Genomic DNA, 12,675 nt, shown 5'->3' on the forward strand with positions numbered 1-12,675 from the left:
TGAACAGTTTTCTAAATAGGGCACCAGGATCCACAGTTGCAGGGCCCAGTCAGCCACTGGGGTAGGCAGTTCTGTACTAAATAATGGATTGGGTACAAAGGGGCAGGGCTCTTACTGGTTTTGCTAACATAAATCCACTTCTTCCTTGCCACCAATGACTCTGGAAAGGGCCCATGTTCACAGCTGCCAGGATGGACTTGATCCACTGGTCCACTTCTGCATAAGGCCAAGATCAAGTACACCATGTGGTTTCCCTCAACCATCCAACCATCTGCCTGTGTTTTGCAGGCTTTGATGAGCTGCTCCTTGTTATTGCAGAACCTTTCTGATGCTAAGATTCTTCAGGGGGATGACTCCTCTGGACTCCTTATCCATCATGTACTCAAAATAGTAGAGACAGTTGTCTGTGAGGATTAACCAGTGCTGCTTCCACATTTCTGGCACTGTTGAAGAATTTCAGATTATCATTCCTGATCATCCTCAGGTCTCTTGAAGGGATCATTTTGGGTGTGGTCCTAGAAGTTCCAGATCAGCTCTTTAGGCAGGTCCCACCCTACTTGCTGTGCTGGTTCATGGCCACAAAATGCTCCAGGCCTGGCTTGTTCCAGATGTTGGGATTGTGAAGGCCGGTGTTCAGCATTATCTCTGGTGAAGGACAGTACATAGTAGGCATCTGTGGACTGGATAATCCCAGGGTGGCATCTGCAGTATCCACAGGCAAAGGCTTCCATCATCTGATCAATCTTCTGGCCCTCTCTGGGGAGATAGTAAGCTCCATAGAAATTGCCTGAGGGCCTCACCAGTCATGCAGATCCATGAAGGTATGGAGCATTGGTAGGTTCAGCTCTCTCCTCTCCCCTAAGTAGCCCCTGTGACTGTCTTGTTCAGGCCCTTGCCCTTGAACAGGAAACAGGAAATAACCCCCTGGGGGTGTGCACTGGAGAAGTTTGTTCTCCACCAGGAACTTGATCCCCCTTCTTGGAATCCTTGTTGAAGTTCTTTCTAACTATTGCCATGTTCTAATCCCGTTGCAAGGACTCACTGCCCTCAGTGGCCTCCAGGCACCTCGCTCATGACTTCACTGAGCTCCTTCCACAGGTGGTGGATCTCCAGCAGCAGCTTATGCGTCAACAATGAGACATTCTCCAGCTCTATCTGCTCTTCAGGAGTTCAGGCTGGCTGCTCATAGACACCGTCCTCTGAGGCTGCCAAGTCCCTACAGGCGGGGCTGGATCCAGCTTTGCCTGTGGACCCAGGTCAGCCAGCCAAATGCCTTGAGGGCTGCTGCCCCTGCCTAAACAAGGGGAAAGAAAACAAAAAGCAAAAGGAGCAGCAGGATAGTGGAGGAACTGGAATAGCTGCCTTGTAATAAAAAGAGCAGGTTCCTGACATTGTACAGGAGGCGGTGATCAAAACCATCCCCAAGGAAAAGAAATGCAAAAAAGCAAAGTGGCTGTCTGAGGAGGCCTCACAAATATCTGAGAAAAGAAGAGAAGCAAAGGCAAAGGAGAAAAGAAAGGATACTCCCATCTGAACGCAGAGTTCCAGAGCAGCAAGGAGAGACAAGAGAGCCTTCCTCGGCGATCAATGCAAAGAAATAGAGGAAAACAACAAAACGGGAAAGATTAGACATCTCTTCAAGAAAACTAGAGATACGAAGGGAACACTTCATGCAAAGATGGGCACAATAAAGGACGGAAATGATATGGACCTAACAGAAGCAGAATATACTAAGAAGAGGTGCAAGAATACATGGAAGAACTATACAAAAAAATCCTAATGACCCAGATAACTATGATGGTGTGATCACTCACTTAGAGCCAGACAGCCTGGAATGAGAAGTCAATTGTGTCTTAGAAAGCATCTCTATGAACAAAGCTAGTGGAGGTGATGGAATTCCAGTTGAGCATTTCAAATCCTAAAAGATGATGCTATGAAAGTGCTGCACTCAATATGCGAGCAAATTTGAGAAACTCAGCAGTGGCCACAGGACTGGAAAAGGTCAGTTTTCATTCCAATCCCAAAGAAAGGCAATGCCAAAAAATATTCAAACTACCATATAATTTCACTCATCTTACACACTAGCAAAGTAATGCTCAAATTTTGCCAAACTAGGCTTCAACTGTACATGAACTGAGAACTTCCAGATGTTCAGGCTGGATTTAGAAAAGGCAGAGGAACCAGAGAGCAAATTGCCAGTATTCGTTGGATCATTAAAAAAGTAAGAGAGTTCCACCCTCTTACACTGTTGGTGGGAATGCAAATTAGTACAGCCACTATGGAAAACAGTGTGGAGATTTCTTAAAAAGCTGGAAATAGAACTGCCATATGACCCAGCAATCCCACTTCTGGGCATACACACCAAGGAAACCAGATCTGAAAGAGACACGTGCACCCCAATGTTCATCGCAGCACTGTTTATAATAGCCAGGACATGGAAGCAACCCAGATGCCCATTAGCAGACGAATGGATGAGGAAGCTGTGGTACATATACACCATGGAATATTACTCAGCCATTAAAAAGAATTCATTTGAATCACTTCTAATGAGATGGATGAAACTGGAGCCCATTATACAGAGTGAAGTAAGCCAGAAAGATAAAGACCATTACAGTATACTAACACATATATATGGACTTTAGAAAGATGGTAACGATAACCCTATATGCAAAACAGAAAAAGAGACTCAGATGTATGGAACAGACTTGTGGACTCTGGGAGAAGGCGAGGGTGGGATGTTTCAGGAGAACAGCATTGAAACATGTGTATTATCTAGGGTGAAACGGATAACCAGCTCATGTTGGGTACATGAGACTAGTGCTCGGGCCTGGTGCACAGGGAAGACCCAGAGGGATCGGGTGGAGAGGGAGGTGGGAGGGGGGACTGGGATGGGGAATACATGTAAATCCATGGCTAATTCAAATCAATGTACAACAAAAACTACTGTAATGATGTAAAGTAATTAGCCTCCAACTAATAAAAATTTAAAAAAAAAAAAAAAAAAAAAAAAAGTAAGAGAGTTCCAGAAAAACATCTACTTCTACTTTATTGACTACACTAAAGCCTTTGACTGTGTGGATCACAATAAACTGGGGAAAATTCTGAAAGAGACTGGAATACCAGACCACCTTACCTGCCTCCTGAGAAATCTGTATGCAGGTCAAGAAGCAATAGTTAGAACCAGGCAGGGAATAATGGGCTGGTTCCAAATTGGGAAAGGAGTAGATCAAGGCTGTATATTGTCAGCCTGCTTATTTAACTTATGTGCAGAGCACATCATGCGAAATGCTGGGCTGGAGGAAGCACAAGCTGGAATCAAGGAGAAATATCAATAACCTCAGATATGCAGATGACATCACCCTTATGGCAGAAAGTGAAGAGGAACTGAAGAGCCTCTTGATGAAAGTGAAAGAGGAGAGTGAAAAAACAGGCTTAAAACTCAACATTCAAAAAACTAAGATCATGGCATCTGGTCCCATCACTTCATGGCAAATAGATGGGGAAACAGTGAGAGACTATTTTTGGGGGCTTCAAAATCAATACAGATGGTGACTGCAGCCAGGACGTTAAAGGCACTTGCTCCTTGGAAGAAAAGCTATGACAAACCTAGACAGCATATTAAAAAGCAGAGATATTACTTAGCTGACAAACGTCTGTCTAGTCAAGGCTATGGTTTTCCCAGTAGTCATGTATGGATGTGAGAGTTGGACTATAAAGAAAGCGGAGTGCCAAAGAATTGATGCTTTTGAACTGTGGAGCTGGAGAAGACTCTTGAGAGTCCCTCGTACTGCAAGGAGATTAAAGCAGTCAGTCCCAAAGGAAATCAACCCTGAACTCACTGGAAGGACTGATGTGGAAGCTGAAGCTCCAATACTTTGGCCACCTGATGTGAAGAACTCACTCATTGGAAAAGACCCTCATGCTGGGAAAGATTGAAGGCAGGAGAAGGGGACGACAAAGGATGAGATGTTTGGATGGCATCATCGACTCGATGGACATGAGTTTGAGCAAGCTCTGGGAGCTGATGATGGACAGGGAAGCCTGGTGCGTTGCAGTCCATGGGATGACAATGAGTCGGACACTACCGAGCACATGAATTGAACTGAATGAAAAGAACTTAAGTTTATAAGTCAGAAAATAGCATCTTAGTAGTGTGAAAATGGGCTTCCCAGATGGCTCAGTGATAAGGAATCCCCTCCCAGTGCAGGAGACGTAGGAGACAGGGTTCGATCCCTGGGTCAGGAAAACCCCCTGGGAAAGGAAATGGCAACTCCCTCCAGCATTCTTGCCTGGAAAACCCCTTGGACAGAGGGGCCTGGCGGGCAGCAGCCCGTGGGGTCACATAGAGTTGAACAAAACTGAGCAACGGAGTGCACACAGAAACATGCTGTGAAAACGAAGGGTGTGTGTGCCAAGTCGCTTCGGTCCTGCGACCCTACAGACTAGAGCCCGCCAGGCCCCTCTGTTCATGGGATACTCTAGGCAAGAATACTGGAGTTCATTGCCATGCCCTCCTCCCTGCATCTTCCCAACCCAGGGATGGAACCTGCGTCTCTTGTGTCTCCTGTACTGGCAGGTTAGTTCTTTACTACTGGTGTCTCCCGGGTGCTACTAGTGATAAAATAAAGGGAAACTTCACTAAAATTGAGCAGCAAGACCAGAATGGGGAGCTTTCAGACACCTGAAAATCAATAGACATCCCAGTACCAAGGAACCTACTTTGCACTTCCGGAAGGAACCAACACTATTTCACTGAGGCAACAGGAGGAAGAAAAATCTCTTGGCGTGGCAACAGCTCAGCCAGTGAGCCCGTAATGACCCAGCCAGTGAAAAACCACAGTACATGGAACGCCAAGTGTGTGTGTTAGTCACGCGGTCACTTCCGACTCTTTACAGCCCATGGCCGGGTTTCACGCCAGGCTCCTCTGTTAGTGGAGTTCTCCAGGCAGAGTCCTGGGATGAGGTGCATCCCCTTCTCCAGCGGGCCATCCCAACGCCGGGGTCAAAGCCAAAGTCTTCTCACTGCAGGCGATGCTTTACTGCCCGAGCTATTAGGGAAGCCCGCTTTTGAACTTTTCGTTCCCTCTAATGGACTTTTTGTTTATAAGGTTCCTCTCAACTTCCCTTCTCTTCTATAAAAGTTTCTTCTCCTTTGCTTTCACAGGACTTGCTTGTGATTCCCATAGTTGAAAGAAAGTGAAAGTGAAAGTTGCTCAGTCATGTCCAACCATACAGTCCATGGAGTTCTCCAGGCCAGATACTGGAGTGGGTAGCCTCTCCCTTCCGGTAGCTGCATGTCCCAGTGGCCGTCATTTCCTGCTTCTCGGCTGGCTCAGAAGGTAAAGAGTCTGCCTCAACGCCAGAGACCCGGGTTTGACCCCTGGGTCAGGAAGATCCCCTTGGAGAAGGACATGGCAACCTACTCCAGTATACTTGCCTGGAGCATCCCCATGGACAGAGAACCTGGCGGGCTACAGTCCATGGGGCTGCAAAGAGTCAGACACGACTGAGCGACTTCGTGCACACAGGCCAAAATAAAATAATTTTTAAAAATCTAAGCACTGTGTTCCACGATCCCACCAATATTTGGCATGAAGTTTGAATCAAGATACATGCAGTAATACTACAAAATCAGGATGCTATTACCCTTAGAGTTACCAGGCAACCACAAATCCCCACTGAGTGTCAGGTTCCATCCCTAAGAACATAAGCTATAGGGCTTTCCTTGATTTTAACTAAATTTTTTGTTTGTTTCATCATTTCATGTACCATTACCAGTTCACATAAGCATGAGGAGTGTTTTAAGTATTTTAGCTCATCCATAGTGCCACTATTTTCAACAATGAGAGCTCACATTTTAATATCCATTATTCCAATTAATAATCCATTAATGTCTCCAACAGAAGCTAATTTCTGACATTCATTAGTTTAATGTGCAAAATGTCTAATGCTGACCAGAATTAAGACAACTGAAGTACTTCTGGTAACCTCTATGGAGTATGAATTCCCCGTTAGAATGCCATCTACACTAGCAGTATAATTTTAACCTTACATATCCATATTTCACTGTTTATATTGAAATATTTTAAACTATAGATTTTGTAACACTGGATTCAAATACTAATTCTAGCACTTAAAATCTATGTAATATTGGACATGAATGTAATTTGATTCCCTGGAGATTCAACTGAAGTATAAAATGGGGCTATAATCTCACAGAGTGATGAGCACTAAATAATGTATATGAAAAGGCATTATAAACTGTAATACAGTCTACAAATGTTGGGCATTATTGTTGGATAATAATATACTTAGTAGAGATTAGGTTATGTTAAGATCCTTTGAGGATTTGTCCTTACATGGAACATTCAGTTCAGTTCAGTCAGTAGCTCAGTCGTATCCAACTCTTTGTGACCCCATGAATCATACGTGACCTCTAATGCTCACCTATTATAAATATTACAGTTCAGATACTCTTTGTCTACAAAGATGGGAAAAAGCAAAATGAGTAAGTTATGGATTCTTAACCCAGAAGGCATTTCTTTTTCTTTTTCTTGAGGATGGTCTTGATCCCTGTCTCCTGTAAAATGTCACGAGCCTCCGTCCACAGTTCATCAGGCACTCTATCAGATCTAGTCTCTTAAATCTATTTCTCACTTCTACTGTATAATCATAAGGGATTTAATTTAGATCATACCTGAATGGTCTAGTGGTTTTTCCCTACTTTCTTCAATTTAAGTCTGAATTTGGCAATAAGGAGTTCATGATCTAAGCCACAGTCAGCTCCCAGTCTTGTTTTTGCTGACTGTACAGAGCTTCTCCATCTTTGGCTGCAAAGAATATAATCAATCTGATTTCAGTGTTGACCATCTGGTGTTGTCCATGTGTAGAGTCTTCTCTTGTGTTGTTGGAAGAGGGTGTTTGCTATGACCAGTGCATTCACTTGGCAGAACTCTATTAGCCTTTGCCCTGCTTCATTCTGTACCCTAAGAAAAAAGAAATGCAAAAAGGCAAAATGGTTGTCTGAGGAGGCCTTACAAATAGCTGCGAAAAGAAGAGAAGTGAAAAGCAAAGGAGAAAAGGAAAGATACTCCCATTTGAATGCAGAGTTGCAAAGAATAGCAAAGAGAGATAAGAAAGCCTTCCTCAGCGATCAGTGCAAAGAAATAGAGGAAAACAATAGAATGGGAAAGACTAGAGATCTCTTCAAGAAAGTTAGAGATACCAAGGGAACATTTCATGCAAAGATGGGCTCAATAAAGGACAGAAATGGTATGGACCTAACAGAAGCAGAAGATATTAAGAAGAGGTGGCAAGAATACACAGAAGAACTGTACAAAAAAGATCTTCATGACCCAGATAATCACAATGGTGTGATCAGTCACCTATAGCCAGACATCCTGGAATGTGAAGTCAAGTGGGCCTTAAGAAGCATCACAATGAACAAAGCTAGTGGAGGTGATAGAATTCCAGTTGAGCTATTTCAAATCCTGAAAGATGATGCTGTGAAAGTGCTGTACTCAATATTCCAGCAAATTTGGAAAACTCAGCAGTGGCCACAGGACTGGAAAAGGTCAGTTTTCATTCCAATCCCAAAGAAAGGCAATGCCAAAGAATGCTCAAACTACCGCACAATTGCGCTCATCTCACACGCTAGTAAAGTAATGCTCAAAATTCTCCAAGCCAGGCTTCAACAATATGTGACCCATGAACTTCCAGATGTTCAAGCTGGTTTTAGAAAAGGCAGAGGAACCAGAGATCAAATTTCCAAAATCGGCTGGATCATCGAAAAAGCAAGAGAGTTCCAGAAAAACATCTATTTCTGCTTTATTGACTATGCCAAAGTCTTTGACTGTGTGGATCACAATAAACTGTGAAAAATTCTGAAAGAGATGGGAATACCAGACCACCTGACCTGCCTCTTGAGAAAGCTGTATGCAGGTCAGGAAGCAACAGTTAGAACTAGACATGGAACAACAGACTGGTTCCAAATAAGAAGAGGAGTACATCAAGGCTATATTTTGTCGCCCTGCTTATTTAACTTATATGCAGAGTACATCATGAGAAACGCTGGGCTGGATGAGGCACAAGCTGGAATCAAGATTTTCAGGAGAAATATCAATAACCTCAGATATGCAGATGACACCACCCTTATGGCAGAGAGTGAAGAAGAACTAAAGAGCCTCTTGATGAAGGTGAAAGAGGAGAGTGAAAAAGTTGGCTTAAACCTGAACATTCAGAAAACTAAAATCATGGCATCCGGTCCCATCACTTCATAGGAAATAGATAGGGAAACAGAGGAAACAGGGTCAGACTTTATTTTTGGGGGCTCCAAAATCACTGCAGATGGTGACTGCAGACATGAAATTAAAAGACACTAACTCCTTGGAAGGTAAGTTATGACCAACCTAGACAGCATATTAAAAAGCAGAGACATTACTTTGCCAGCACAGATCCCTCTAGTCAAGGCTATGGTTTTTCCAGTAGTCATGTATGGATGTAAGAGTTGGACTATAAAGAAAGCTGAGCACCAAAGAATTGATGCTTTTGAACTGTGGTGTTGGAAAAGACTCTTGAGAGTCCCTTGGACTACAAGGAGATCCAACCAGTCCATTGTAAAGAAAATCAGTCCTGAATATTCATTGGAAGGACTGATGTTAAAGCTGAAACCCCAAAACTTTGGCCACTTGATTCAGAGAGCTGACTCATTGGAAAAGACCCTGATGCTGGGAAAGATTGAGGGCAGGAGGAGAAGGGGAAGACAGAGGATGAGATGGTTGGATGGCATCACCACCGACTCAATGGACATGAGTTTGAGTAAGCTCTGGGAGTTGGTGATGGACAGGGAGGCCTGGCGTGCTGCGGTTCATGGGGTGGCAAAAAGTCAAACACGACTGAGCGACTGAACTGAACAGAACCCAGAAAGCTAAAATAATCAACTTAGACTGGCACTGGGCTATAACACTCCCCTATGCTATTCCACTGGAAGATTTTCTACCAAATGAGGATGGACAGTAGCTTCAATAACAATAACTGACATTAATCCAGTTTTCATTATCTGCTACATCATGTGATTAAGCACATTTTTTAATCCCCACAATATTCCAGTTAAGTAGGTGTAGCTTTCAAGCTCCTTTTAAAATGAGGCCTGGGACTACTCTGGTGGTCCAGTGGCTAAGACTCCAAGCTCCCAAGGCCGAGGTGGGAGGGGCTGGGTTTGATCCCAGATCAAGGAACTAGAGCCCACATGCTACAATAAGACCCAATGCAGCCAAAAAACAAAAAAGACATCTCAGGGGTTTTCTGGCAGTCCAGTGGCTAGAATTCTGTACTCTCACTGCTGAGGTCCTGGGTTTCAATCCCTGGTTGGGGAACTAAAATCCCACAAGTCTTGCACCATGGCTAGAAAAAAATGATATCTTACCACCCTCATGCCTCAAAGCCAACAGGGAAAGGAAGCCCTGAAGTATGAGAAGAAATGATTTTATTTTATTTATGGCCATACTCTTTTAACATGCTATCAAGGTAATCCTCAAAAGTCCTAATAAATTAGGCTTCAACAGTAGGTGAACTGAAAACTGCCAGATGTACAAGCTGGATTTAGAAAAGGCAGACAGAGGATGAGATGTTTGGATGGCATCACTGACTTGATGGACATGAGTGTGAGCAAGCTCTGGGAGTTGGTGATGGACAGGGAAGCCAGGTGTGCTGCAGTCCATGGGGTTTCAAAGCATTGGACTTGACTGAATGAATGAACTGAACTGAAGAGGAACCAGGTATCAAATTACCAACATGCGTTGGATCATAGAAAAAGCAAGGGAATTTTAAAAAGTACTTCTTCATTGACTACACTAAATCCTTCGACTGTGTGGATCATAACAAACTGGAAAATTCATAAAGAGACAGGAACACAAGAACACCATACCTGTCTCCTGAGAAACCTGTATTCAGGACAAGAAGTGACAGTTAGAAGTGGACACGGAACAACTAACTGGTTCCAAATTTGGAAAGGAGTACGTCAAGGCTGTATGTTGTCCCCCTGCTTATTTAACTTATATGCAAAGTACATCATGTGAAATGGCAGGCTGGATGACTCACAAGCTGGAATCAAGATTGCCACGAGAAATATCAATAACCTCAGATGTGCAGATGATATCACACTAATGGCAGAAAGTGAAGAGGAACCAAAGAGCCTCTTGATGAAGATGAAAGAGGACAGTGAAAAAGCTGGCTTAAAATTCAACATCCGAAAAACTAAGATCATGGTATTCAGTCCCATCATTTCATGGCAAATTAGATGGGGACAAAGTAGAAACACTGACAGATTTTATTTTCTTGGGCTCCAAAATCACTGCAGATGGTGACTGCTGCCATGAAACTAAAAGACACTTGCTGCTTGGAAGCTATGACAACCCTAGACAGCATATTAAAAAGCAGAGACATCACTTTGATGACAAAGGTCTATATAGTCAAAGCTATGGTTTCTCCAGTAGTCATGTATGGATGTGAGTGCTGGACCACAAAGAAGGCTGAGCAGCAAAGAATTGATGCTTTCAGATTGTGGTGCTGGAGAAGACTCTTGAGAGTCCCTTGGACTGTAAGGAGATCCAACCAGTCAATCTCAAAGAAAATCAACCCTAAATATTAATTGAAAGAGTTGATGCTGAAGCTGAAGCTCCAATACTCTGGCCACCTTATGCAAAGAACTGACTCATTAGAAAAGACCCTGATGCTGGGAAAGACTGAAAGCAAAAGGAGAAGGCGCGGCAGAGGATGAGATGGTTAGCTAGCATCACCAAATCAATGGACATGAGATTTGAGTAAATTCCAGGAGGTAATGAAGGACAGGGAAGCCTGGAGTGCTGCAGTCCATGAGGTCGCAAAGAGTCAGACACGACTGAACAACAACAAAATATATGTGCATATACAGCTAATCATTATTATTCACAGATTTCATATCTGTGAATTAGTGGTAATCTTACAGATATGTGTACAGTGATTGATATATATATTAATAAGTTACTGTGACCAGGAAAGCTTGGCAACCACTAGTGATGGAATGGAGAGCTCCAGAGTAGAATCGAGGAGATCACTTACATTTTAGAGGTCAGCAGAGAGTCAGTGAGGACAGAGAAAGACCAGCCAGTCATCAGTCCCAGAGACTGACGAGAACTAGAAGGGAGCCGTTTCAAGAAAAAGGAGTGATTGATCGATTATGTCAGATGCTTCAAAGAGGTCAAGAATAAGGACCTAAAAGATCTTTTAAAAAATTATTTCCCTCACAGATCTGGCACCTGACACACTCTTTCAACAAATTATTTATTGAGCAAAAATCAAGATAAAGCTACTAGAAATAGGAACTTCCCTGGTGGTCCACTGGGTAGGACTCCATGCTTCCACTGTAGGCAGCACAGGTTTGATGCTTGGTTGGGAACTAAGATCCCGCATACCCCACAGCATGACCAAAAAAAAATAGCTACTAGAAATAAAGCCAGATGCTTTTGGCAACTGCGGGGGTCAAGAGACCCCCCATGGGCTAGGAATTAAAAGTGTCCCTCTTTAAGGGTGGAGTAGAGTTTCCTGATAAGTCGAGAGGACTCAGATTTGTACACTTTAATTTTCTGTTTTCGCTGTGCCATGTCACCTGTGGGATCTCAGTTCCTCGACCAGAGCCTGAGCCCAGTCCATAGCCATGAAAGCCTGGAAGCCTGACCATGAGGCCACCAGGGAACTCCCAAAGCCTTATTTTTTTAAAAAATGAGGGAGTTAGTATCCTCAGGGTAAGAACAGCTTCTGCATGTTTCCCTGCTGACCTCTGTCAGCAGCAGTCAAGTAAGAACCCCAGAACTGTGCATGTCCTGGCAAAAGTCCCCATTTTACTCAACATTCACAGCTTCTCTACCACCATCTCCCTTGAGATCATTATGCCCTTTATCCCTGTTCAGTCAGTTATCATTAGAATCCAGGACTCCCCAGCCCTGCCTTATATCCTGATTTCTAAAATTCCTACAGTCTGCATATCATCACTTCTAACTTTATTTCACACCCCTTCCTAAATTATGAAATCCTTTCACAACTGAACTCAAGATCAAATACCTGCAAAATCACTTACATTCTCAATCTCTTTTCTGAGCGTTTCCTTCACCTTAGTGCTCCAAGTGTGACCTGGCTCTGCTCTGATGGCAGTGTCCCCCGCCACCTTCTTGAATGTGACTGTCCTACAGTCTCTGGGATGTAGCTGCCCTCCTACAGTCTCTGGGATTTAACTGTCCTCCTGCAGTCTCTGGGATTTAACTGTCCTCCTGCAGTCTCTGGGATGTAGCTGCCCTCCTACAGTCTCTGGGATGTAGCTGCCCTCCTACAGTCTCTGGGATGTAGCTGCCCTCCTACAGTCTCTGGGATGTAGCTGTTCTCCTACAGTCTCTGGAATGTAACTGTCCTCCTACAGTCTCTGGGATGTAGCTGCCGTCCTACAGTCTGTGGGATGTAACTGCCCTCCTACAGTCTCTGGGATGTAACTGTCCTCCTACAGTCTCTGGGATGTAGCTGCCCTCCTACAGTCTCTGGGATGTAGCTGCCCTCCTACAGTCTCTGGGATGTAACTGCCCTCCTACAGTCTCGGGGATGTAGCTGCTCTCCTACAGTCTCTGGGATGTAGCTGCCCTCCTACAGTCT

At 43.9% G+C, this 12,675-nt stretch overlaps 1 pseudogene; it reads right to left on the reverse strand.

Moving 5' to 3' along the window:
- LOC110131466 (cytohesin-2-like) overlaps positions 1-12,675 on the reverse strand; it is a 26,150-nt pseudogene continuing 13,475 nt past the window's right edge.

Source organism: Odocoileus virginianus, chromosome 24, assembly GCF_023699985.2.
Source record: "Odocoileus virginianus isolate 20LAN1187 ecotype Illinois chromosome 24, Ovbor_1.2, whole genome shotgun sequence".
Lineage (NCBI taxonomy): Eukaryota > Metazoa > Chordata > Mammalia > Artiodactyla > Cervidae > Odocoileus > Odocoileus virginianus.